We start from the raw sequence: 24,761 nt of genomic DNA, 5'->3' as shown, positions 1-24,761 counted from the left end.
CTGCAGAATCAGGGCAATAAATATTCAGTTGTGCTTCTCTGGTAAAAACCTTCAGTATTACAGGAAAAATTGATTAAAATGGAATTTCTGCAAAAAAAAATGAAATTTGTAAATTTCCCCACTACTTTGCTTTAATTCCTGTGAAACGCCTAAAGGGTTAAAAAAACTTTCTGAATGCTGTTTTGAATACTTTGAGGGGTGCAGTTTTTAAAGTGGGGGTGATTTGTGGGGGTTTCTAATATATAAGGCCCTCAAAGCGACTTGACAACTGAACTGTTCCCTAAAAAAATGGGTTTTTGAAATTTTCTTGAAAATGTGAGAAATTGCTGCTAACTTATAAGCCTTGTAACGTCCTAGAAAAATAAAAGCATGTTCAAAAAATGATGCCAATCTAAAGTAGACATATTGGAAAAGTTAGCTAGTAACTATTTTGTGTGGTATAACTGTCTTACAAGCAGATACATTTGAATTTAGAAAATGCTAATTTTTTAATCGACCAAATTTTTTCACTAACTTAAAGAGGCTCTGTCACCAGATTTTGCAACCCCTATCTGCTATTGCAGCAGATAGGCGCTGCAATGTAGATTACAGTAACGTTTTTATTTTTAAAAAACGAGCATTTTTGGCCAAGTTATGACCATTTTCGTATTTATGCAAATGAGGCTTGCAAAAGTACAACTGGGCGTGTTGAAAAGTAAAAGTACAACTGGGCGTGTATTATGTGCGTACTTCTTTTACTAGCTGGGCGTTGTGTATAGAAGTATCATCCAAGTAAACGCCCAGCATTTGGTCCAAAAGTGGCTCAGTCCTGAAGGGGTTAAAGAGGCTCTGTCACCAGGTTCTCAAATCCCTATCTCCTGTTGCATGTGATCGGAGCTGCAATGTAGATAACAGTAACGTTTTTTGTTTTTTTTTAAACTTTCATTTTTGGCCAAGTTATGAGCTATTTTATATTTATGCAAATGAGCTTTGAAATGGACAACTGGGCGTGTTTTTATTCGTATGTCCAACAGGGGGCGTGTATTGTGTTTTTAACTGGGCGTGTTTACTTGTTTTACTAACTGGGCATTGTGGAGAGAAGTGTATGATGCTGACGAATCAGTGACCAATCAGCATCATGCACTCCTCTCCATTCATTTACACAGCAGCATCACGTTCTTACTAGAACGATGTGCAGCCACATACACAAGTGTCCTGATAATGAATACACATGACATCCAGCCTGGACGTCATGTGTACTCAGAATTCTGACACTTCTGAATCTTTTCTGTGAGATTTCCAGCAAGGGAAACAAAATCTCGTTTACCTCATAATCTCGCGAGATTACGCGTGGCTTGCTGAAATCTCACAGAAAGGATTCAGAAGTGTCAGAATTCTGAATACACATGATGTCCAGGCTGGAGGTCATGTATATTCATTATCAGGACACTTGTGTATGTGGCTGCACATCGTTTTAGTAAGAACACGATGTGCTGTGTAAATGAATGGAGAGGAGTGCATGACGCTGATTGGTCACTGATTCGTCAGCATCATACACTTCTCTCCACAAAGCCCAGTTAGTAAAACAAGTAAATACGCCCAGTTAAAAACACAATACACGCCCAGTTGGACATACGAAAAAAAAAACGCCCAGTTGTCCATTTCAAAGCTCATTTGCATATATATATAAAATTGCTCATAACTTGGCCAAAAATGAACGTTTTTAAAAAAAACAAAAAAAAACCCGTTACTGTTATCTACATTGCAGCGCCGATCACATGCAATAGGAGATAGGGATTTGAGAATCTGGTGACAGAGCCTCTTTAACCTGTTTAGGTTCTGTTCCTAGTTTTGTTTTACAAAATGCAGGCAAAATCTGCAGCAAATCTGCACTGTGGGAACCCAGCCTAAGGGGCTAACCGCTGGTAAAGATATAAGTCATGTGTAAGACACTAAGCATCCCTGGCTCTTTAAGAAGGGAGCACGTGGGGCAGGGGACAGGAAGTGGAGGCGTGGCTTAAGGTGAGCTGCAAGATAATGGATGGAGATGTGAGCAGGAATGTGTAGAGTTGCTGTTACCTCTGAGTGATTTACTTTTCATGGAGACGTCACAACTGGCGAGGGGGAGAATGTCCTGCTGCAGTGAGTACTGACTGCTGTTCTGCATTTATCAAACCCAAATACAAGGACTTTGCTCCGACACCTGCAGCATCGTTATTTCTTGCACTTCCATTACTGAGCACAGCTAAGATGGCCGATTATCTGCACGTGTTCCCAGTTACCGCGCTCTCAACAGGAGAACTAGATTTAAAAGCTTTCTGGAAGCAATGTACATAAAAGATGATAAAAGTAAAAGGGGTTATTACTGTACTATGCTGGCAGAGGTGTATGACATGTACAGCACACTACCTGCTGCAGACTCTCAAACATACAGCAGCTGCTCCAAAGCCTAACACATTACTTCAACCCTAAACCAAACATCACATTACATGAGATACAAGTTTAGACCTGCCAAGTAGCTTCCAGAAGAATCCATGGACACCTAAGTCTCAACATTTAAAGAGAACCTTTCACCTGTCCATACATGTGCAGCATATAATAGGCAGGGTTGCACAAACCCTGGGGCGTACGCATGTGCGTGCGTGCGCTCTCTGCCGGGAGCTTAAGAGAGCGCGCACAGCTCCGCTGCCGAAGTTACTCCCGCCGCAATGGAACAGAAGAAGGATTCACGCTCTCCTCTTCTGTTCCGTGGCGGAGCTGTGCACGCACACTCTCCTCTCTCCAGCTCTTGCTGTGACGCTGATCGGACAGTGTCACAGCATTGTTACAAGCCCCATTGACCGTTCAGGGGGTTATTTAAATATTGGACGCCAAATATAACGGCACCGATATCTGAATAACGGAGGAAGATAGGAAAAAAAATGCAAAGTGCCCCAGGGTTTGTCCAGCCCTGCTTATTGCATGCTGCTGAGTTCACACGTGGCGGATTCACTGCGTAATAGCACGCGGCGTACCTGCCCTGTGCGCCGCAGGGAATTCCAGGCGGAAAAGTGCACTGAACTTTGGTGCCGTTTTTTGCCCGGACTGCCCGCTGCGGAAAACTGCAGCACTTAGTGCTAGCAGACCAGCCTCCTGGGATGACGTCTCATCCATCCCAGGAGCCAATAACAGGCTACAGCAGCGGTCATATGGGATGAAGCGGCATCACAGGCGGCCGGCCCCGTGACGTCATCCAGGCTGGCCTCCTGGGATGATGTTTCAGCCATGTGACCACAACTGCAGCCTGTGAGTGGCTGCAGCGGCGGTCACATGAGATGAAGCGTCATCCCAGGAGAATAAAACAGACTTCTAGGTAGGTTTAATTTATTTATTTTTTTTTGTAGTTCCGTTTTTCGCGGCGGGATCACTTCAAATCTGCTGGAAAAAAAACGGAACTGCTATTTGATGCGGGACTTACATCCCCATTGAATTCAATGGGGAAATCTCGCGACATGTAAGCAGCGTTTACGTGGAGACAATTGACATGCTGCAGAATGAATTTCCGGACCACGGGTCCACTTCTAAGCGTTAAGTTAATGTCTATTTACCGGTGCATTTTTCATTTCCTGTGACGGTCTGTGTCTTTGCTCAGCCAGCACTTCCGTCTATTCAGATGCACGACGCGTCATCGACTACGTTTACAGGCAGGGTGCCAGGCGGATGTTTCATGAGCTCTTCAGAGTTCTGCCTCTGGACCCACTGCCTGTAAATGTAGATAACGCGCCGGGCATCTGAATAGCTGGAAGTGCTGGCTGATCAAAGACACGGAGTCTCTGCTAGTACACGTTCCCTCCTCCTATTATCTCGTCGTCCACGCCTCCTCCTTCTTCACACTTGTAATTCCCGTACTGCCTGGCCGCCTTGTCTCTCCACTAAAATGCCCCCTCCTCCGCTTATCTCGACCACCATGCCCCCTCCTCCTTTTTCTCTATGTTTACCGCACCAGCCTCCTCTTGCTGCATCCGAACCCTGCCTCCTATCGCTACTGTCCCTTTTTTATCTATTAGCCCAGGGGTCTCAAACATGTGGGGTAGCCCCAGACATCACTGTCCATATACAGTATGGACAGTGATGTCAGTGTCTTCCCCAGAGCTGGAGGCCCAGAAGAGAGTGCTAGTATAGGCTCTGTTCCGGGACTCTGGGGAAGCCTCTGACATCTACGGGTATGCACTGTGGCAGTATCTACGGGTGGGCACTGTGACAGTATCTATGGGTGGGCACTGTGGCAGTATCTACGTATATTATCTATCTGTAAAAAAAAAAAAAGTTCTACCATTATTTGGAGTAGTGTTTGCTTCACTGCAAGGGTCAGTTCACACGTTGCGTAAATACTGCATTTTTTCCGCAACGGAATAAGTTGCGGAAAATCCATAGCAAATATAGTAGCAGCAAAGTGGATGAGATACAACAAATCTCATCCACACGCTGAGTAAATACTGAGCGAAAAAGCGCTCAGCAATTGACCTGCGGTGCAGAGTTTTTTTCCGCAGCATGTCAATTGTATTTGTGTAAACGCTGCTTATTTGTTGCGGGAATTCCATGGGAAGGTAAATCCCGCAACAAGTAGTTATTGTTTTTTTTTCCGGCGGGTTTGCAAAAAAAAAACACAACTCAGAAAACAAAAAATATATTATACTTACCTAGGAGCCTGTTCCTTCCTCCAGGCCGGCCTCCTGGGATGACGCGTCATCCCATGTGACCACCGCTGCAGCCAATCACAGGTTGCAGCAGTCCTCATGGGATGACACATCATCCGAGGAAACCGGCCTGCTAGCAAGTGCTGCAGTTTTTCGCAGCGGACATTTTGGATGAAAAACTGCACAGTGTTTCATTTGGAATTCCATGCGTTGCACAGGGCGGATGCGCTGCGTGCTTTTACACAGCGTATCCGCCCCGTGTGAACTCCGCCTAATACGGTATCTCTTAGAACAGATCCAGCAGCAGGTGAGGAAGACTTGCTGATTAGATTGTGTGTAACAAGATGTCTCTCATAGGTTGGGTGTGCAGACTTACATTTATCAGGCTGTGAAAGGGTGGGGTAGGTAGAGGGATGCCTGTAATTTAAATCAGGGATAGATGGAGGCACAAAGGATAATGATGATTATTAGTGGCTGTTTAGGACAGTGCAGGGAGGGAGCTGGGTGCCTGTAATTAGAGCAGGGAATGACCCTGTGAATGTAGAGGGGCATGGCAGTATGCAAATACCTGAGATGCTGTGGAGGAAGGGGAGGTGCAAGCTGTCTCAGATGCTGTAAGGGATCATGGGTATGGTGGGTTACAAGACAGGAAACTAAACAATGGATGTAAACAAACTAGGGCTGGGTGATTTTGCGAAAAAATAGAATCTAGATTATTTTATTTTTTACACTATAGACAATTTTTGATTTGAATCTATTTTCAGATTTTTGTTAAACTGTACTAAGATAGGGAATTTATGGTACATTTCTAGTAAACAATGTACAGTATATATGGTGTGGTGTATGAGCAGCAGGAGAACCGTTAGACCAGAGGTAAAATACAAATAAAGTCCCATTCACATAAATTTTTTTCTACGGTTAGCGCGTACGCCTGGAAAGATCCAGACAAACACGCTTAATCCCTGAACGACCACCCACCGTCTTGTGACGGCAGGCGGTTCAGGTCCTTAGTCTACAGTAACGTATTTTGGCGTCGCTGTAGATTAGGCTGATGAGCGCTCATCCTCTAAGCAGGAGCGACCATGGCCGCGGCAAGATCAAAGGTAACTCCCCGCTTTGATCTTGTCATCGGAAACACAGGGTCGTAATCAAACACCGGGAAAACCCTCTGCAATCAGCCCATGGGACCTACAAAGGACCCCAGGTCTGTCTGTTCGGTAAGCCTGCTGTTTGGGCACACTATATGCTGCCCTAACAGCAGCATGTGACATAGTAACAAAGTATGATGTATTAGCATACAGGAGTATGCTAATACATTACAAGTAAAACATAAGGTATAAATAAAGTTATCCCTTAACCCATTCCCTCTTTGGCCACTTTTGACCTTCCTGACAGAGCCTCATTTTTCAAATGTGACATGTTTCATTTTATGTGGCAATAACTTCAGAATGCTTTTACCTATCCAAGCGACTCTGAGATTGTGTTCTCGTGACACATTGGATTTTATGTTACTGGCATAATTTGCTCGATACATTCAGTATTTAATTGTGAAAAACACCAAAATTTAGTGAAAAATTGCAAAAATTTGCATTTTTCCAAATGTAAATGTATTTGCTTGTAAGACTGGCAGTTATACCACACAAAATTGTTGCTACTTAACATCCCCCATATGTCTACTTTTAGATTGGCATAGTTTTTTGAACATCTTTTTATTTTTCTAGGACGTTACAAGGCTTAGAACTTTAGCAGCAATTTCTCACATTTTCAAGAAAATGTCAAAAGGCTATTTTTACTGGGGCCAGTTCAGTTGTGAAGTGGCTTTGTGGGCCTTATATATTAGAAACCCCCAATAAGTCACCCCATCTTAAAAACTTCACCACTCAAAGTATTCAAAACAGCATTCAGAAAGTTTCTTAACCCTTTGGCCGTTTCACAGGAAGTAAAGCAAAGTAGAGATGAAATGTACAAATTAATTTTTTTTTGTAGAAATTCATGTTTAATCCATTTTTTTTGTAACACAAAGTTTTACAAGAGAAATGCAACTCAATATCTATTGCCCAGATTCTGCAGATTTAGAAAATATCCCACATGTGGCCATAGTGTGGTAATAGCATCGGCCTCAGAAACAATGGAGCACTTAGAGGATTTTGGGGCCTTCTTTTTATTGGAATATATTTTAGGCACCATGTCAGGTTTGAAGGCCTCTTGCGGTGCCAAAACTGTGGAAATCCCCCAAAAGTGACCCCATTTGGGAAACTACTCACCTTAAGGAAATTATTTAGGGGTACTGTGAGCATTTTGACCCCACAGGTTTATTGCAGAAATTATTGGAAGTAGGCCGTAAAAATTTAAATCGACTTTTTTTTTTTTTTTCAAAGCAACTGTAGGTTTAGCTAATTTTTCTTCATTTCCACAAGGACTAAAGGAAAAAAAAGCACTAGAAAGTTTTGTAAAGCAATTTCTCCCGAGTAAAATAATACCCCACATGTGGTCATAAACGGCTGTTTGGACACACGGCAGGGCTCAGAAGGGAAACGGCGCTATTTGGCTTTTGGTGCTCAAATTTAGCAGGAATGGTTTGCGGAGCCCATGTCACATTTGCAAAGCCCCTGAGGGGACAAAACCATGAAAACGCCCGAAAAATGACTCTATTTATGCAACTACACCCCTTGAGAAATTCATCTAGTGGTGTAGAGCATTTGCACCCCACAGGTGTTTCATAGAATTTATTAGAATTGGGCAGTGAATAAAAAACTAATCCCTTTTCTTCAATAAGACGTAGCTTTAGCTCAAAATTTTTCATTTTCTCAACCAATAAAGGAAAAAAAGAACCTCCGCATTTGTAAAGCAATTTCTCCCGAGTACTGCAATACGCCATATGTGGTCATAAACTGCTTTTTGGGCACAGAGTAGGGCTCAGAAGGGAAGGAGCGCCATTTGGCTTTTGGAGTGCAGATTTTACTGTATTTTTTTCCGGGCGCTATGTAGCATTTGCAAAGCCCCTGTGGGACCAAAGCAGTGGAGACCCCCCAGAAGTGACCCCATTTTGGAAACTACACCCCTCAAGGTAGGGGTGTAGTGGGCATGTTAACCCCACAGGTGTTTTGGAGAAATTAGTGTGCACTCGATGTTGCAGAGTGAAAATGGGATTTTTTTTCCATTGGTATGCCAATATGTGGTGCCCAGCTTGTGCCACCATAACAAGACAGCTCTCTAATTATTATGCTCTGTTTCCCGGTTTTAGAAACACCCTACATGTGGCCCTAATCTTTTGCTTGGCCATTTGACAGGGCTCACGAGTGAAAGAGTACCATGTAAAATTGAGGCCTAAAATGACAAAGTAATGGATCACAATTGCAGAGGCTCTGATGTGAAATAATCATAAAAAAAACCCTGAGAAGTGACCCCATTTTGGAAACTGCACCCCTGAAGGCATTTATTAAGCGTTGTAGTGAGTATCTTCACCCCACAGGTCTTTTCCATAAATGATTGCGCTGCGGATGGTGCAAAGTAAAAATGTAATTATTTTTCCTAGATATGACATTTCAGTGGCAAATATGTCGTGCCCAGCTTGTGCCATTGGGGGGAGACACCCCATAAATTGTTAAAAGGGTTCTCCCTGGTTTGGCGATGCCATATATGTGGAAGTAAACTACTGTTTGGGCGCACTGTATGGTTCAGAGCGGAGGGAGCATCGTTTGGCTTTTGAAGCGTAGATTTGCTTGGTGGTAGATTTGTTTGAGTATTGCTGTTTCCGTTTATAATGGGGGGGGGGGGGGTACATCAGGGGCATAGTCAGGTGGTATAATAATTGGGTAAAAAAAAACAACCAGTAAAATAATCCATAGATGTGTGTTACGCTGTGACCCAATACTTTCTGCACAGGCCGGTGTCGCACTGATAAATGTCCTTCCTTATCCCCCTTCTGGTCCACACTTCCCAGCAAAATTCCCCAAACTGCAAAGGTGCGAAGTGTTGTCCTGGTATAATACGGGCGCCCTCGCTTCCAGCAGATATGTTTGGGTTCTCCCATTCCTGGTTCCCTCATTTTAGGGCCTTGATAATTCGCCTCTTGAAACAGAAGAAATGTTCCCCTGGGCCGGCACTACTGCATATTTTTTTATTTCCTGACTTATGGAAGCCTTAACTAATCTTATTTTTTGATAGACGTAGTGGTATGAGGGCTTTTTGCGGGACGAGCTGTAGTTATTATTGGTACCATTTTGGGGTAAATGTGACTTTTTAAACACTTTTTATTTAAAAACTGCAATTCTGGCATAGTTTTTAGTTTGTTTTTTTTCAACAGCGTTCACCATGCGTTTATAAACTACATGTTCACTTTATTCTACGAGTCAGTCAGATTCCGGCGATATCCAATTTATAGGACTTTTTTATGTTTTACAACTTTTTGCACAATAAAATTACTTTTGTAAAAAGAATATACCACTAAGAGACAAATAAGAGCCTTTAACGCCAATGTATATAATATAAAAAGTTAAATCTTTATTATACAGACAATGTACATACTAAAATAGCACAAAGAGAACTCTAGTAAAAAAGCGGAGACCGCACCGAGTGTTATAACCACCAATTAACCAAGGGTAGCTGCATACATGTTAGACTGAGTATCAGATTCACAATTAAGTATACCAATAATACACCATTTAGCTCAAGAGTAAGGAAGGGAGAGCAATGTCTCCATAAATAACTGGTTTGAGTGGAAGAAGGGTGCAGTATATATCGTACTGGATGGTAGTTGAATCAAACAAAAATGACTAAGATGCAGACTTACCCATAGATGGGATGAAGTGGTATGAAATAAGGTGTCCGCTCCGTAACATAGACCCCGACGCGCGTTTCGCCACGTAGTGCTTCCTCAGGGGGATGTAGATTGATGTGTGCTCTATCGTTTAGTCCCATTTATACTACCCATGCCATAGGATCGTGATGCCATTCAGCGGCGCATCCCAGCTGGGACCGCCGGAAGCGAGGCAATCCCCACATCCGGCTTCCGGCACTGCAGCACATGTCCGGGCTCCCGACGCGTAACGAGAGTTCCGGACATGCGCAATGAGCCATAGGAAGCGAAGGGGGAGAGCGTCGCCGTCAGCCGCCACAGCGGGCATGCGCACAACAGCGCCACAGTCCGGGCATAGAAGTATCCAATGTAGCCGTGACCCTGATGTAACACACCAGCGAATCACCTCGTCCCCATATTATTAAAATATCTACACTAAGCCCCGTAAAATAAAGCCGAATGCACCTGTCATAACCATATCATTGGTCAGGAGCCACCTATTTGTCTGTACATATGTATCTATGCATGTAAAGAGATCTGGATGTATTTACAGTAGAGGTCATATAGTGTATATGGAACAATGTGTGTGTGTGTGGTGATGTAAAAACGGGGTAATATAAAATTACGGCCACCAACCATTTGTGTGTGTGGAGGCGAATAGATGCGTTATATGTTATAAAGTATATAAAAAGTGAAGAAAAAGGGGAACAAAACAGAAGAAAAGTTTCTAGTGCCTGGCGTGACACCAAATAAAGTAAAAGGGTACAAACAATAATATTAGGGGGTACACAAGTGACCCACGTGCATTTACAAACAGAAGAGGCGTAAGCCATACAGTGACAAAGGACACTGGTATACTGTACGACAAAGGTGTCGCACAATATTACAGTGACAGACACAATACATAAGATTAGTCCTTTCAATCATAAGTATCCCGCATATCATATAACAGGATTATTAGTTAGGTACACCAATCAATCCCCACCCGATACCAATATATAATATTCATAATACATGATTATGCCATCAATCAGCGTGTTATACAGATAATAGTTGAATCATAGTATATATATATTAGGTTATAGATCCATATCACGCACATCAATAAAAAAACGTGATAGCAATGAATAAAACAGTTAAAATATCCCCAATAGTATAATAATGGTCACATGCATCAATTAGATACACAGAAACATACATACAAATAGTGACAGTAGTTCACACGGCTCAGTATACATATCAAAGACTGGACATACATGAGAGACACAGCAGGAAAAAATATATATTATTCCGCCCTGTCTGCGTACAGCAGGTACAGTTCAAATATATTGGAGACAGGTAGGCTGATATTGAGCACGCCGTCTCTCAAAGGTCCAATCCGGCTCGATCCACATAGCAGGGCAGCAGATATTTAATATACCACATACGATGCCTAATGAACAGGAAACATATAGAGCAACACAAAATTAAAATACAGAAAATATATAATAAAAACAAGTCGGTGATAGAGATTGTGAGATAGGTTATTACAGAAATGGAACGAAACTAAGGTTTTCATTAAGGCCCCGTGGTGTCATGGAGCCCAACATGACAATCCATTTGGATTCCCTTTGCGCCAAAACCCTCTTCACATTCCCCCTCCTGATGCCACAATGTATCCTATCAATGCCTTTGACCGAAAATGATTGCGGATTGCAGTCATGATACCTCTTAAAGTGCCGAGGTATAGTCTTCAGTTGTGTCGGATCATCTACCTCACTGGCCCCCAAGATATCACGTACATGTTCTCTAGTACGGATTCTCAGTTCTCGGGAGGTCAATCCGATGTATATCTTTGGGCACCCACATGTGGCGTGGTAAATTACATGTGTCGTGCTGCATGAAATGTATTCACGGATATTAAAATTGCGTGTTCCATCTGCTGAGGAAAAGCTTGTTGCCCGACAAATATTAGCACATGCTCTGCATTTGCCGCACGGGTAGCACCCTTTTCTCGGTCCACGTGAACCAAAGGGTGATACCTGACGGGGGACATAATGGCTTTTTACAAGAAAATCCCTTAGGTTCTTGGCTCGTCTTGCAGTCATCAAGGGTCTCTCAGATAGACTTTGAGCTAAGTGAGGTTCAGACAGGAGAATGGGCCAGTGGTGCTCCAATATGCTACGCATCTTGTTCCACTGCCCATTGTAAGTGGATATGAAGCGTACCCCAGACTGGTTGTCCGATTTTGTTTTTTAGGTTTCAGAAGCTCATTCCGTAATGTCGTTTTTGCTCTCCTGTAACCCAACTTAATAGCCCTATTGCTATATCCTCTATCCATGAATCTATTCCTCAGATCTGCTGATTGGCGTTCGAATAGGGCATCAGAAGAGCAGATCCGCCTCATCCTCAGGAACTGGCCAACCGGGATGGCTTTAATCGTGGATGGAGTATGGGCCGATGAGGCATGCAGCAATGAATTAACCGATGTTGTTTTCCGAAATACATCTGTATGTAGAAAACCCTGATTATCAGAAAAAATCCGTACATCCAAGAATTCCACATGATGGCGGTGGTATTTATATGTAAGCTTAATATTGAATGGATTTACATTCAATTGCTGCATGAAACTCATCAGGCCAGACTCCGATCCCTGCCAAATAAAGAAAATATCATCAATATATCGCAGCCACAGGTGCACCTGGTCGGCAGCGCGAACGCCGTCCCCAAGAAAAACCTGTCTCTCCCAGAGCCCGAGAAACAGGTTCGCGTAGGACGGCGCGCACGCCGCCCCCATTGCCGTGCCCTGTCGCTGCAAATAGAAACAATCCTTGAATACAAAAAAATTATGACTTAAAATAAATTGTAGTAGTTCAAGAATAAAGTCACAAAGTTGACCATCCCGGTTACCAGTCCCCAGGAAGAAGCGGACCGCCTCCAGTCCATCCTGATGCCTAATACTCGTGTAGAGTGACTCGATGTCTGCAGTCACAAGGTACAGATCTGGTTCCACCTGGATACCACTGACCCTACCGAGGACGTCCATCGTGTCCCTGACATAGGAAGGCAAGTCATATACCATAGGTTTCAAATAGTGATCAATGAATTTACATATGGGATCACAAAATCCCTCTATCCCGGACACGATTGGGCGCTCAAACTTAAGGTGTTTGCAGCTCATCGGAACCCCAGTAATGAAATTGCCGGGGTTCCGGTGGCTGCAATGGCAACCGGAGGCCTAATACTGGCCTCCCGGTCTGCCTAGCACCGAAGCCGGTCAAGATCCGCCCGGCGGCGGAGCCTGATCGGCTTCCGTAGCTGCCGGCAAGATGGCGCCGGGTCAGGAGCTGATCCGGCGTCATCAGCGGTGGAAGTCAGCTGTACTGTACAGCTGACATCCACCTGTAACGGCAGGAACCGGAGCTAGCTCCGATCCCTGCCATTAACCCCTTCGATGCAGCAATCGAAAGCGATTGCTGCATCGTAGCGGTTACTAGCAGATCGCCAGCCCTGACAGGCAATTGGGACTGGCGACTGCTGTTATGGCAACAGGAGACACAATGGTCTCCTGCTCTGCCATTACGGAAGCCGATTTAGGCCCCGCCGGGAGGCGAAGCCTAATCGGCTTGCTGTCAGTGAATGACTGACAGATCTAATACATTGCACTACATAGGTAGTGCAATGTATTAGAAAAAAAAAAATCTGACCGTTGGACCTTCAAGTCCCCTAGTGGGACTTGAAGAAAAGGGTAAAAAAAGTGTTAAAAAAGTGCAAAAAATAAAAGTTTGAAAACAGTAAAAGTTTCAAGTAATCAAGTAAAACACAATCCCCCTTTTACTCTTATCAAGTCCTTTATTATTGAAAAATAATAATAAACCATATGTATTTGGTATCGCCACGACCGTAACGACCGGAGGTATCAAAATATTATATTATTTATTGCACGCGGTGAACAGCGTATAAAAAACCCGTAAAAAACGTTACCAGAGTTTCTGTTTTTTGGTCACTTTGCCCTACAAATATTAGAATAAAAAGTGATCAAAAAGTCGCACGTATCCATAAATGGTACCTATAAAAACTATAGCTCGTCCCGCAAAAAACAAGCCCTCATACAACTCCGTCGACAAAAAAATTAAAAAGTTATGGTTCTCACAACTTGGCGACAGAAAAAATACATTCTTTTTACAAAAGTAATTTTATTGTGCAAAAAGTTGTAAAACATGAAAAAGTTCTATAAATTAGGTATCACCAGAATCGTACTGACCCACAGAATAAAGTTAACATGTAATTTATAACGCATGGTGAACGCTGTATAAAAAAAACGAAAAAAGCTGTGCCAGAATTGCGTTTTTTTGTTTACCTGGCATCCCAAAAAATAGGATAAAAGGTGATCAAAAAGTTGCCTGTACCCCAAAATGGTACCAATAATAACTACAGCTCGTCCCACAACAAACCAGCCCTCATACCACTACGTCTATGAAAAATAAAATTAGTTATGGCTCCAATAAGTCAGGAAATAAAAAAATATGCAGTTGTGCCCGAGGGGAACATTTCTTCTGTTTGAAGAGGCGATTTATCAAGGACCTAAAATTAGGGAACCAGGAAAGGGAGGGCCCAAACATATCCGCTGGAAGCGACGGTGCCCGTATTATACCAGGAGAACACTTCCTAGCAATATTCCCCAAACTACAAAGGCGCGGAGTGTGGATCAAAAGGGGGATAATAAAGGACGCCATATATCAGTGCGACACCGGCCTGTGCAGAAATGATTGTGTCACAGCGTAACACACATCTATGGATTATTTTATTGTTTTTTTTTTTACCCCATTATTATACCACCTGACTATGCCCCTTATATACTCCGCCCGGCTTACATATGCCCTACATTATAAACGGAAACACCAGTAAGACTCCAAACAAAACTACTACCAAGCAAAATCCATGCTCCAAAAGCCAAATGGCATTTCCTCCCATCTGAACCCTACAGTGTGCCCAAACAGCAGTTTCCTTCCACATATATGGCACCGTCATACCCGGGAGAACCCTTTTAGCAATTTTTGGGGGGTGTGTCTCCAGTGGCATAAGCTGGGCACGACATATTTGCCACTGAATGGCATATCTAGGGAAAAATATAAATTTTTAATTTGCACCATCCACAGCGCATTCATTTATGGAAAAGACCTGTGGGGTGAAAATGCTCACTACACCTCTTAATAAATGCCTTGAGGGGTGCAGTTTCCATAATGGGGTCACTTCCCAGGGGTTTATTTTTATTATTTCACATCTGAGCCTCTGCAGTTGTGAACCAATACCTTGTAAATCGCCAAATTAGGCCTCAATTTTACATGGTACGCTTTCACTCCTGAGCCTGGTCGACTGTCCAGGCAAGAGATTAGGGCCACATGTAGGGTGTTTCTAAAACCAGGAAACCCAGCATAATAATTAGAGAGCTGTCTTGTTATGGTGGCACAAGCTGGGCACCACATATTGGCATATCTATGGAAAAAAATCCCATTTTCACTCTGCAACATCGAGTTCACACTAATTTCTACAAAACACCTGCAGGGTTAACATGCTCACTACACCCCTAGGTAAATGCATTGAGGGGTGTAGTTTCCAAAATTGGTTCACTTCTGGGGGGTTTCCACTGTTTTGGGCCCACAGGCACCCAGAAACCAATCCAGCAACATCTGCACTCCAAATGGCGGTCCTTCCCTTCTGAGCCCTGCCGTGTGCCCAAACAGCAGTTTATGACCACATATGGGGTATTGCCGTACTCGGTAGAAATTGCTTTACAAATGCTGGGTTATTTTTTTTCCTTTATTTGTTGCGAAAATGAAAAAATTTGCGCTAAAGCTACGTCTTATTGAAGAAAAAGGATTGTTTTTATTTTCACTGCCCAATTCTAATAAATTCTATGAAACATCTGTGGGGTCAAAATGCTCACTACGCCCCTAGATGAATTCCTCAAGAGGTGTAGTTTCCTAAATGGTGTCACTTTTTGGGCGTTTTCATTGTTTTTTCCCCTCAGGGGCTTTGCAAATGTGACATGGCCTCCGCAAACCATTCCTGCTAAACTTGAGCTCCAAAAGCCAAATAGCGCTCTTTCCCTTCTCAGCCCTGCCGTGTCTCCAAACAACCCTTGATTACCACATGTGGGGTATTGTTTTACTCGGGAGAGATTGGTTTACAAATTTTACGGTGCTTTTTCTCCTTCAGTCCTTGTGGAAATGAGAAAAAATTAGCTAAACCTACATTTTCTTTGAAAAAATTTAGATTGTCATTTTCAGGGCCTATTTCCAATAATTTATGCAAAAAACCTGTGGGGTCAAAACGCTCACTATACCCCTAGATAATTTCCTCAATGGGTGTAGTTTCCAAAATGGGGTCACTTGTGGGGGGTTTCCACTGTTTTGTCCCCTCAGGGACTTCGTAAATGTGACATGGCCTCCGCAAACCATTCCTGCTAAACTTGAGCTCCAAAAGCCAAATGGCGCTCTTTCCCTTCTAAGCCCTGCCGTGTCTCCAAACAACCGTTTATTACCACATGTGGGGTATTGTTTTACTCGGGAGAAATTGCTTTACAAATTTTGTGGTGCTTTTTCTCCTTTAGTCCTTGTGGAAATTAGAAAAAAAATCGCTAAACCTACATTTTCTTTGAAGAAATGTTGATTTCAATTTTCACGGCCTACTTCCAATAATTTCTGTAAAAAACCTGTGCGGTCAAAATGCTCACTATACCCCTAGATAATTTCCTTGAGGTGTGTCGTTTCCCAAATGGGGTCACTTTTGGGGGATTTTGACTGTTTTGGCACCGCAAGAGCCCTTCAAACCTGACATGGTGCCTAAAATATATTCTAACAAAAATAAGGCCCCAAAATCCTCTAGGTGCTCCTTTGCTTCTGAGGCCGGTGCTTCATTCCAGTAGCACGTTACGGCCACATGTGGGATATTTCCTAAAACTGCAGAAACTGGGCAACAAATATTGAGTTGCATTTCTCTGGTAAAACCTTCTGTGTTATAAAAAAAATTGTACTAAAAATTTATTTCTGCAAAAAAATATGAAATCTGTAAATTTCACCTCTACTTTGCTTTAATTCCTGTGACATGTGTAAAGGGTTAAGACATTTTCTAAATGTTGTTTTGAATACTTTGAGGGGTGAAGTTTTTAAAATGGGGTGACTTTTTGGGGGTTTCTAATATATAAGGCCCTCAAAGCCACTTCACAACTGAACTGGCCCCTGTAAAAATAGCCTTTTGAAATTTTCTTGAAAATGTGAGAAATTGCTGCTAAAGTTCTAAGCCTTGTAACGTCATAGAAAAATAAAAGGATGTTCAAAAAACGATGCCAATCTAAAGTAGACATATGGGGGATGTTAATTAGCAACAATTTTGTGTGGTATAACTGCCTGTCTTACAAGCAGATACATTTAAATTGAGAAAAATGTTATTTTTTGCAATTTTTTGCTAAATTTTGGTGTTTTTCACAATTAAATACTGAACATATCGAGCAAATTTTGCCAGTAACTTAAAGTCCAATGTGTCACGAGAAAACAATCTCAGAATCGCTTTGATAGGTGAAAGCATTCCGGAGTTATTACCACATAAAGTGACACATGTCAGATTTGAAAAATGAGGCTCGGTCAGGAAGGTCAAAAGTGGCTAAAGAGGGAAGGGGTTAAAGTAAAAAAAAAAAAACCTTTTCCCATTTTTCTTCTAAAGTAATGTAAAAAAATAAACAGAATTGATATCGCTACGTCCGTAAAAGGCTGAACTATTCCAATATACCATTATTTAACTCGCACGATGAACACCGTAAAAAATTTAAACCGCCAAAATCACTTTAGTTTTAGTTTTTACCGTACGGCGAAAGCTGTAAAAACGAAAACCCCAAAAAATGGAATCAGATTTTTTTTCCTATATTACTGTATTTTCCTATTTTTTTCAGTTTCCCAGTACTTTTTATGGCTCTTTAAATGGTATCAATAGAAACTACAATTCCTCCCGCAAGAAATAAGCCCTCACATGACTCTACTGACGGAAAAAGAAAAAAGTTATGGCTCTTGGAAAGCGGGTAGAGAAAAACGAAAATAAGAAAGCAAAAAATGGATCGGTCCTGAAAGGGTTAATTCATTTCTAATGAAAAAAATGTATGACCACATGTGGGGTATTTCCGTACCCGGGAGAAATAGCTTTACAAAAATTGGTTGTTTATTTCTCCTTTATCCCTTGTGAAAATGAGAAAATGCAACATTTTAGTGGAAAAAAATTGTGATATTAATTTTCTCCGCCTAATTCTAATAAATTCTGCAAAAGACCCGTGGAGTCTAAATTCTCACTATACACCTAGGAAAATTCCTTGAGGGGTGTTTCCAAAATGGGGTAACTTGGGGGGGCTTCCACTGTTTTGGTCCCTCCAGGGCGTTGCCAAGGCGGCATGGCACCGAAAAACAATCCAGCAAAATCCGAATCCAAATGGCGCTACTTCCCTTCTGAGCGCTGCCATGGGTCCAAACAGCAGTTTATTACCACATATGGGGTATTGTCGTAATCTGGAGAAAATGCTTTACAAATGTTGTGGTTCTTTTTTTCCTTTTATTCCTTGTAAAAATGTAAAATTTCTATGCTTTTTCAGAAAAAAAGTTGATTTTTCATTTTCACTGCCTAATTCTACTAAATTATGCAAAAAAACCTGTGTGGTCAAAATGCTAACTATACCCCTAGATAAATTCCTTGAGAGGTGTAGTTTCCAAAATGGGGTCACTTTAGGGGGGGGGGGTTTCCCCTGTTTTGGTCTCTCCAGGACGTTGCAAACGCGACATGGCACCGAAAACCAATCCAGCAAAATCCGTACTCCAAAATCCAAATGGCGCTTCTTCCCTTCTGAGCCTTGCTGTGGGTCCAATCAGCAGTTTGTTACCACATATGGGATATTGCCATAATCGGGAGACATTGCTTTACAAATGTTGGGGTGCATTTTGTTTATTATTTCTTGTAAATATTAAAAATGTCGATGTTTTTTCAGAAAAAAAAGTAGATTTTCATTTCTACAGACTAATTCTAATACATTTAGCGAAAAACCTGTGTGGTCAAAATTCTAACTTTACACCTAGATAAATTCCTTGAGGGGTGTAGTTTACAAAATGGGGTAACTTTTGGGGTGTTTCCACTGTTTTGGCACCACAAGACCTCTTCAAACTTGACATGGTGCCTAAAATATATTCTAAAAAAAAAGGAGGCCCAAAATGCACTGAGTGCTCCTTTTTGCTTCTGAGGCCGGTGCTTCAGTCCATTATCACACTAGGGCCACATGTGGGATATTTCTAAAAACTGCAGAATCTGGGCAATAAATATTGAGTTGCATTTCTCTGGTAAAACCTTCTGTGTTACAAAAAAAAAATTATTAGAAATTAATTTCGGCAAAAAAAAATAAATTTGTCAATTTCACCTCTACTTTGCTTTAATTCCTGTGAAACGCCTAAAGGGTTAAAACACGTTGTCAATGCTGATTCGAATACCTTGAGCGGTGCAGTTTTCAAAATGGGGTGACTTATGGGGATTTTCTAATATATAAGGCCCTCAAAGCCACCTCAGAACTGAACTCGTCCCTGTAAAAATAGCCTTTTGAAATTTTCTTTAAAATATGAGAAATTGCTGCTAAAGTTCTAAGCCTTGTAACGTCCTAGAAAAATAAAAGGACGTTCAAAAAACGATGCAAACATAAAGTAGACATATGGGAAATGTTAACTAGTAACTATTTTGTGTGGTATTACCATCTGTTTTACAAGCAGATACGTTTAAATTGAGAAAAATGCTAATATTTGCAATTTTTTTCTAAATTGTGTTTTTTTTCAGAAGTTTTTTCAGTGTTCTGATGAGCTGCATTTAGCTTAAATGCAGCTATCGCATTTGAGTGCTGCATTTAAGGGGTTAATGGCAGGGATCTAAGCTAACTTCGGTCCCCACCGTTATAGCCTGATGTCAGCTGTAAAATACCGCTGACATCCGGCGATGGTGGCCCCAACTCAGCTTCTGAGACGGTGTCCACCATTTGACAAAGGTCAAAGGTCGGGAAGGGGTTAATGGGATTAAAAAAAATAAGTAATAAATAAAAAATAAGTCATTATTTTGCATAAAATATATTTTATTGCCCCTACTTTAAATAAAAACAAAAAACGACCATAATAATCTGAAGAATTAATCTGACGGGTTATTTAGCGTGAAATTTGAACAGGATAAAAAATAAACAAAAAAAACTATGCTGAGAATCGCTTTTTCTTATATTCATGCCGCAAAATTATTATTTTTTCTCCAAACTATGAAACAAAATAATATAATTTCTCCCGCATAAAACAAGGCCTCAAATGGCCGCGACAATGAAAAAAAAAAAAAAGTTATGGATGCTGAAATGCAGAGGTAAAAACAGAAAAATTTAGGTGGTCATTAAGACCTTCCCAGGCCCAGTCATTAAGGGGTTAGGGCCCTTTTACACTGGGCAATAATCGGGCAGACAAGCGTTCATAGAACGTGGCAGTGATCAGCAGATGAACGAGCAAATCATCTGATCGTATCGTTTAAAAAAACTTTAATATTATAGTTGGCAGCACATCTGCTGAGATGATAATGTATGGGGATAAGCGATCGGAGTAAGGAGCGTTCGTCCCCATACATAGCTCTTTGTGACAGGAGCAAACGATCGCCGATCAACAAGCTGTCTTGTTGATCGGCGCTCGTTGCACTGGCCAAAATTGACCCGTGTAATAGGCCCTTTAACAGGTCCTTATGTTACAATTAGCCTGGTGTAAATTATAATAAGTTTTTTGGGCCGCAGTGGTCACGCTCTTTCCCAGAGGTCATGCCCTTTTCTACAAAAGTGTCGTGGGTGGCGCAAAAAGGGCAAGTCGCAATGTGGACTGCAAATTGTGACTTTTGTGCCCTTTTGTGGCTTTTCTGGTGTAGAAAGGTTGATAAATTACCCCCAAAGTCTGCATGTGATTTAGGACTGCTCTCTGGACATAACTTCTGTGGCAAGTCTTAGGCTGGATTCACAATAGCACATTACGTCTGTAATGGACAGAACGTATTTCGGACGCAAGTCCCGGACCAAACACACTGCAGGGAGCTGGGCTCTTAGCATCATAGTTATGTACGATACTAGGAGTCCCTTGCCTCTCCATGGAACTACTGTCCCGTACTGAAAACATGATTACAGTATGGGACAGTTGTGAGGCAGGGACTCCTAGCATCGTACATAACTATGATGCTAGGAGCCTGGCTCCCTGCAGTGTGTTCGGTCCGGGTCTTGCGGCCGAAATAGGTTCCGTCCATTACGGACGTAATGTGCTCGTGTAAATCCAGCCTTAGATTTATTACCAGCGGTACTACACAGTAGGGATGTACGATGCATCGAAACTTCGATACTGTTTTGATACCGTGCACCCCCAAACGGTTCAATATCGTTATTTCATGTATTTCGATACTAAGCTGTGCGGCGCACAGCTAAGTATAGTAACACATGAATGTATAAGAGTGCTGCAGCTGTGTAATAGTCATTGCCCCGCTCCTGAGTCCTGACAAGTGTGTGCCGTCAGGATGATGCGATGCGGCCAGCGTTGCACTAATGAGCGGCGGCTCTGAAGACCGAACATGGCGGGCGCACTACAAAACACCTCCATGTTCGAACTTCAGTGCCTGAACAGCAGCTCGTTACTGCAGCGCCGGCCGCATCGCCTCAAGCAGACCGCTCGCGCACACTTACTGTCAGGAGCGCGACAATGGCTGTATTACACAGCCGGAGCCCCGCTCTATAACGGCGGGGATGAGAGGAACATCGTGACATCCCTACTACACAGAACTATCAAACACCCCTCTCCTGCATTGTATATCACCAGCACTGAGGTGAGGATCACCAGCATTGACACTGCTCTCTGCTACGGTCTTATCATAACTGAAGATAACGAAAACCACTTAATTTACCCATTCAGTTCCTGCCGCATTTCACCAGATTATAATTCCCCTTTCTCCTACATAATCTGATCGGCGCTGTAATGTAGAAAACAGTGGTTTTTATTTTGAAAAACAATCAATTTTGAGCAAGTTATGAGCAATTTTAGATTTATGCTAATTAGTTTCCTAATAGACCTCTGGGCTTTTTTTTTACCTTTTGACCAAGTGGGCGTTGTAAAGAGAAGTGTATGACGCTGACCAATCTGTGTAATACACTTCTCTCCATTCATGTCCATTTGAACTTAACACAGCGTAATCTCGGGAGATCACGCTGTGCTGTCACATACACCCACATTAACTTTACAGAAGTGTCTTGAGAGTGAAGAGACATCACCTCCAGCCAGGACACGATGTGTATTCACACTCCCGACACTTCGGTAAAGTTTGTGTGGGACTTACTCACACAGCACGAGATCACGCTTTGCTGTGATTAAGTCCCACAGTAACTCTAAGTAAATCTAAAATTGCTCAAATATTATAGTTTTTCAAAATAAAAAACACTTATCTACAGTACAGCGCAGATCAGATTATGTAGGCGATAGGGCACTTATAATCTGGTGACAGAGCCCATACTCCGATACATCGGCTTTCTGGAAAAAGCCGATCAGAAATTAAGTGGCTGAGTGCTCACACGAGCGCTTCTGCTCCTTTGTTTTAGTGATTGGTGGGGGTTTTGATTATTTACCCACCAATCAAAACTTCTAACATGTCACTGAAATGTCAAAAGTTTGTCGAATGTTTAGTTACCCTTTAAAGGGAAGGAGTCATGATTTTTTTTTTTTATTATTATATTGCCTTTAATATGATCTTAAAGAGGCTCTGTCACCAGATTTTGCAACCCCTATCTGCTATTGCAGCAGATCGGCGCTGCAATGTAGATTACAGTAACGTTTTTATTTTTAAAAAACGAGCATTTTTGGCCAAGTTATGACCATTTTCGTATTTATGAAAATGAGGCTTGCAAAAGTACAACTGGGCGTGTTGAAAAGTAAAAGTACAACTGGGCGTGTATTATGTGCGTACATCGGGGCGTGTTTACTACTTTTACTAGCTGGGCGTTGTGCAGAGAAGTATCATCCACTTCTCTTCACAACGCCCAGCTTCTGGCAGTGCAGACACAGCCGTGTTCTCCAGAGATCACGCTGTGACGTCACTCACAGGTCCTGCATCGTGTCAGACGAGCGAGGACACATCGACACCAGAGGCTACAGATGATTCTGCAGATGCATCGGCGTTTGCAAGTAAGTCGATGTAGCTACTTACCTACAAATGCTGATGCTGCTGCAGAATCAACTGTAGCCTCTGGTGCCGACACGATGCAGGACCTGTGAGTGACGTCACAGATCTGCACTGCCAGAAGCTGGGCGTTGTGAAGAGAAGTGGATGATACTTCTCATCAGAAAGCCCAGCTAGTAAAAGTAGTAAACACGCCCCGATGTACGCACATAATACACGCCCAGTTGTACTTTTACTTTTCAACACGCCCAGTTGTACTTTTGCAAGCCTCATTTGCATAAATACAAAAATGGTCATAACTTGGCCAAAAATGCTCGTTTTTTAAAAATAAAAACGTTACTGTAATCTACATTGCAGCGCCTATCTGCTGCAATAGCAGATAGGGGTTGCAAAATCTGGTGACAGAGCCTCTTTAACATAAATTTAAGTTATTTGTATTCTCATGTTCTACTTTTTACTGTGTTCTTACTTTTTCTTCTCTATGGGGGCTGCCATTTATTTTTTCATCTCTGTGTCTATTAGGGGGGATTCACACGAACGTGTATTCGGTCCGTGCGGGCCGCGTGGTTTTCACGCGCCACGCACAGACCAATACAAGTCTATGGGGCAGTACAGACAGTCCGTGCTTTTTGCGCAGCGTTTGTCAGCTGCACAAAAAACGCGACATGTTCAATATATCCGCGTATTTCGCGCATCGCGCACCCATTGAAGTCAATGGGTGCGTGAAAACCACGCAGGTCGCACGGAAGCACTTCCGTGCGAACCGACTGAAACAGCGCACCAGCTGTCAAAATGATGACTGTAAACAGAAAAGCACCACGTGCTTTTCTGTTTCCAAACATCCAAACGGAGTGTCTTTTTAGATGAGTGAACCCGGACAACTGAACCGAACTTCACCGGGTTCGGCCGAACTCGTTTTGGCCGAACCAGGCAAAAAAATTTCCGGTACGCGACGTCAGGAGATAGTCACTGTCCAGGGTGCTGAAAGAGTTAAACTGTTTCAGCACCATGGACAGTGACTTCCGATCCCAATATACATGAACCTGTAAAAAAAAAACGAAGTTCTGACTTACCGATAACTCCCGGCTTCTTCCTCCAGTCTGACCTCCCGGGATGACAATTCTGTCCAAGTGACAGCCCCAGCCAATCACAGGCCAAGCACAGGCTGCAGCGGTCACATGGACTGCCGCGTCATCCAGGGAGGTGGGGCCCGATGTCAAGAGAGGCGCGTCACCAAGGACGCGTCACCAAGGCAACGGCCGGGAGGGAAGTTCTCGGTAAGTACGAACTTTTTCTTTTTTTTTAACAGGTTGCTGTATATTGTGTTCGGCATTCACTGTAGAGGGTGCTGAAAGAGTTACTGCCGATCAGTTAGCTCTTTCAGCACCTTGGACAGTGACGGGCGTCGACTAGCCTCATCTCTATGATGGCGGCTGCGCGAAAATCACGCAGCCGCGCATCATACACGGATGACACACGCAGCTGTCAAATGTTTTTTGCGCGCGCAAAACGCTGCGTTGTTTGCGCGCGCAAAAACGCAACGTTCGTCTGAATCTGCCCTTAACGACACATACAGAGATGCTATAAGGCACATACAACCCCATAGAGAATGCGAACGAAAGCCGTTCCATTCTCAGAAGCGTGCGCCGTCTGTGTGGGAACACCGATCAGAAACTAAGCTCGTTCGTAGTGCGAAATCCGGTGCCATTTTCATGTGGATCAGAAGCCACTGCCGGACAGTAAGATGACAACTTCCGGCTGCGGCTTCCGGCCATATGTTCAACTAAGTGAATCCGCAAGGAAGAGGAGCGTAGACCAGCGGACGCGACGGCAGGAGCAGGTAATTTATGTTCGTGTATGATATGTGTATAATGTTCGTGTGATACTGTCTGCTGAGCTCTGTATCTAATCCTCCTAGCACTGTGCAGTCGCTCAGAAAATGGCGGCACATGGTATAGGAGGTTTGAAGACATTCAAACCCCTCCTTCTCCTGGCACAAGCCAGAAGAAGGGAGGGGGGATTGTGTGAGGATACTCGAGAGTGTTCACACCAAGTTTGCAGCATAAATCAATGAGGTTGCTTTACCA

At 42.8% G+C, this 24,761-nt stretch overlaps 1 long non-coding RNA gene across 1 annotated transcript in view; it reads left to right on the top strand.

Moving 5' to 3' along the window:
• Window positions 1-1,980: 1,980 nt before the first annotated feature.
• Window positions 1,981-24,761, top strand: part of LOC142748959 (uncharacterized) — a 31,553-nt gene continuing 8,772 nt past the window's right edge. The window contains exon 1 of the long non-coding RNA XR_012882341.1: window positions 1,981-2,121. This is a non-coding gene — a long non-coding RNA (uncharacterized LOC142748959). The remainder of the gene's footprint in view (window positions 2,122-24,761) is intronic.

This window comes from Rhinoderma darwinii, chromosome 3 (genome assembly GCF_050947455.1).
Source record: "Rhinoderma darwinii isolate aRhiDar2 chromosome 3, aRhiDar2.hap1, whole genome shotgun sequence".
Lineage (NCBI taxonomy): Eukaryota > Metazoa > Chordata > Amphibia > Anura > Rhinodermatidae > Rhinoderma > Rhinoderma darwinii.
This window is presented reverse-complemented; position numbering and strand designations above follow the sequence as displayed.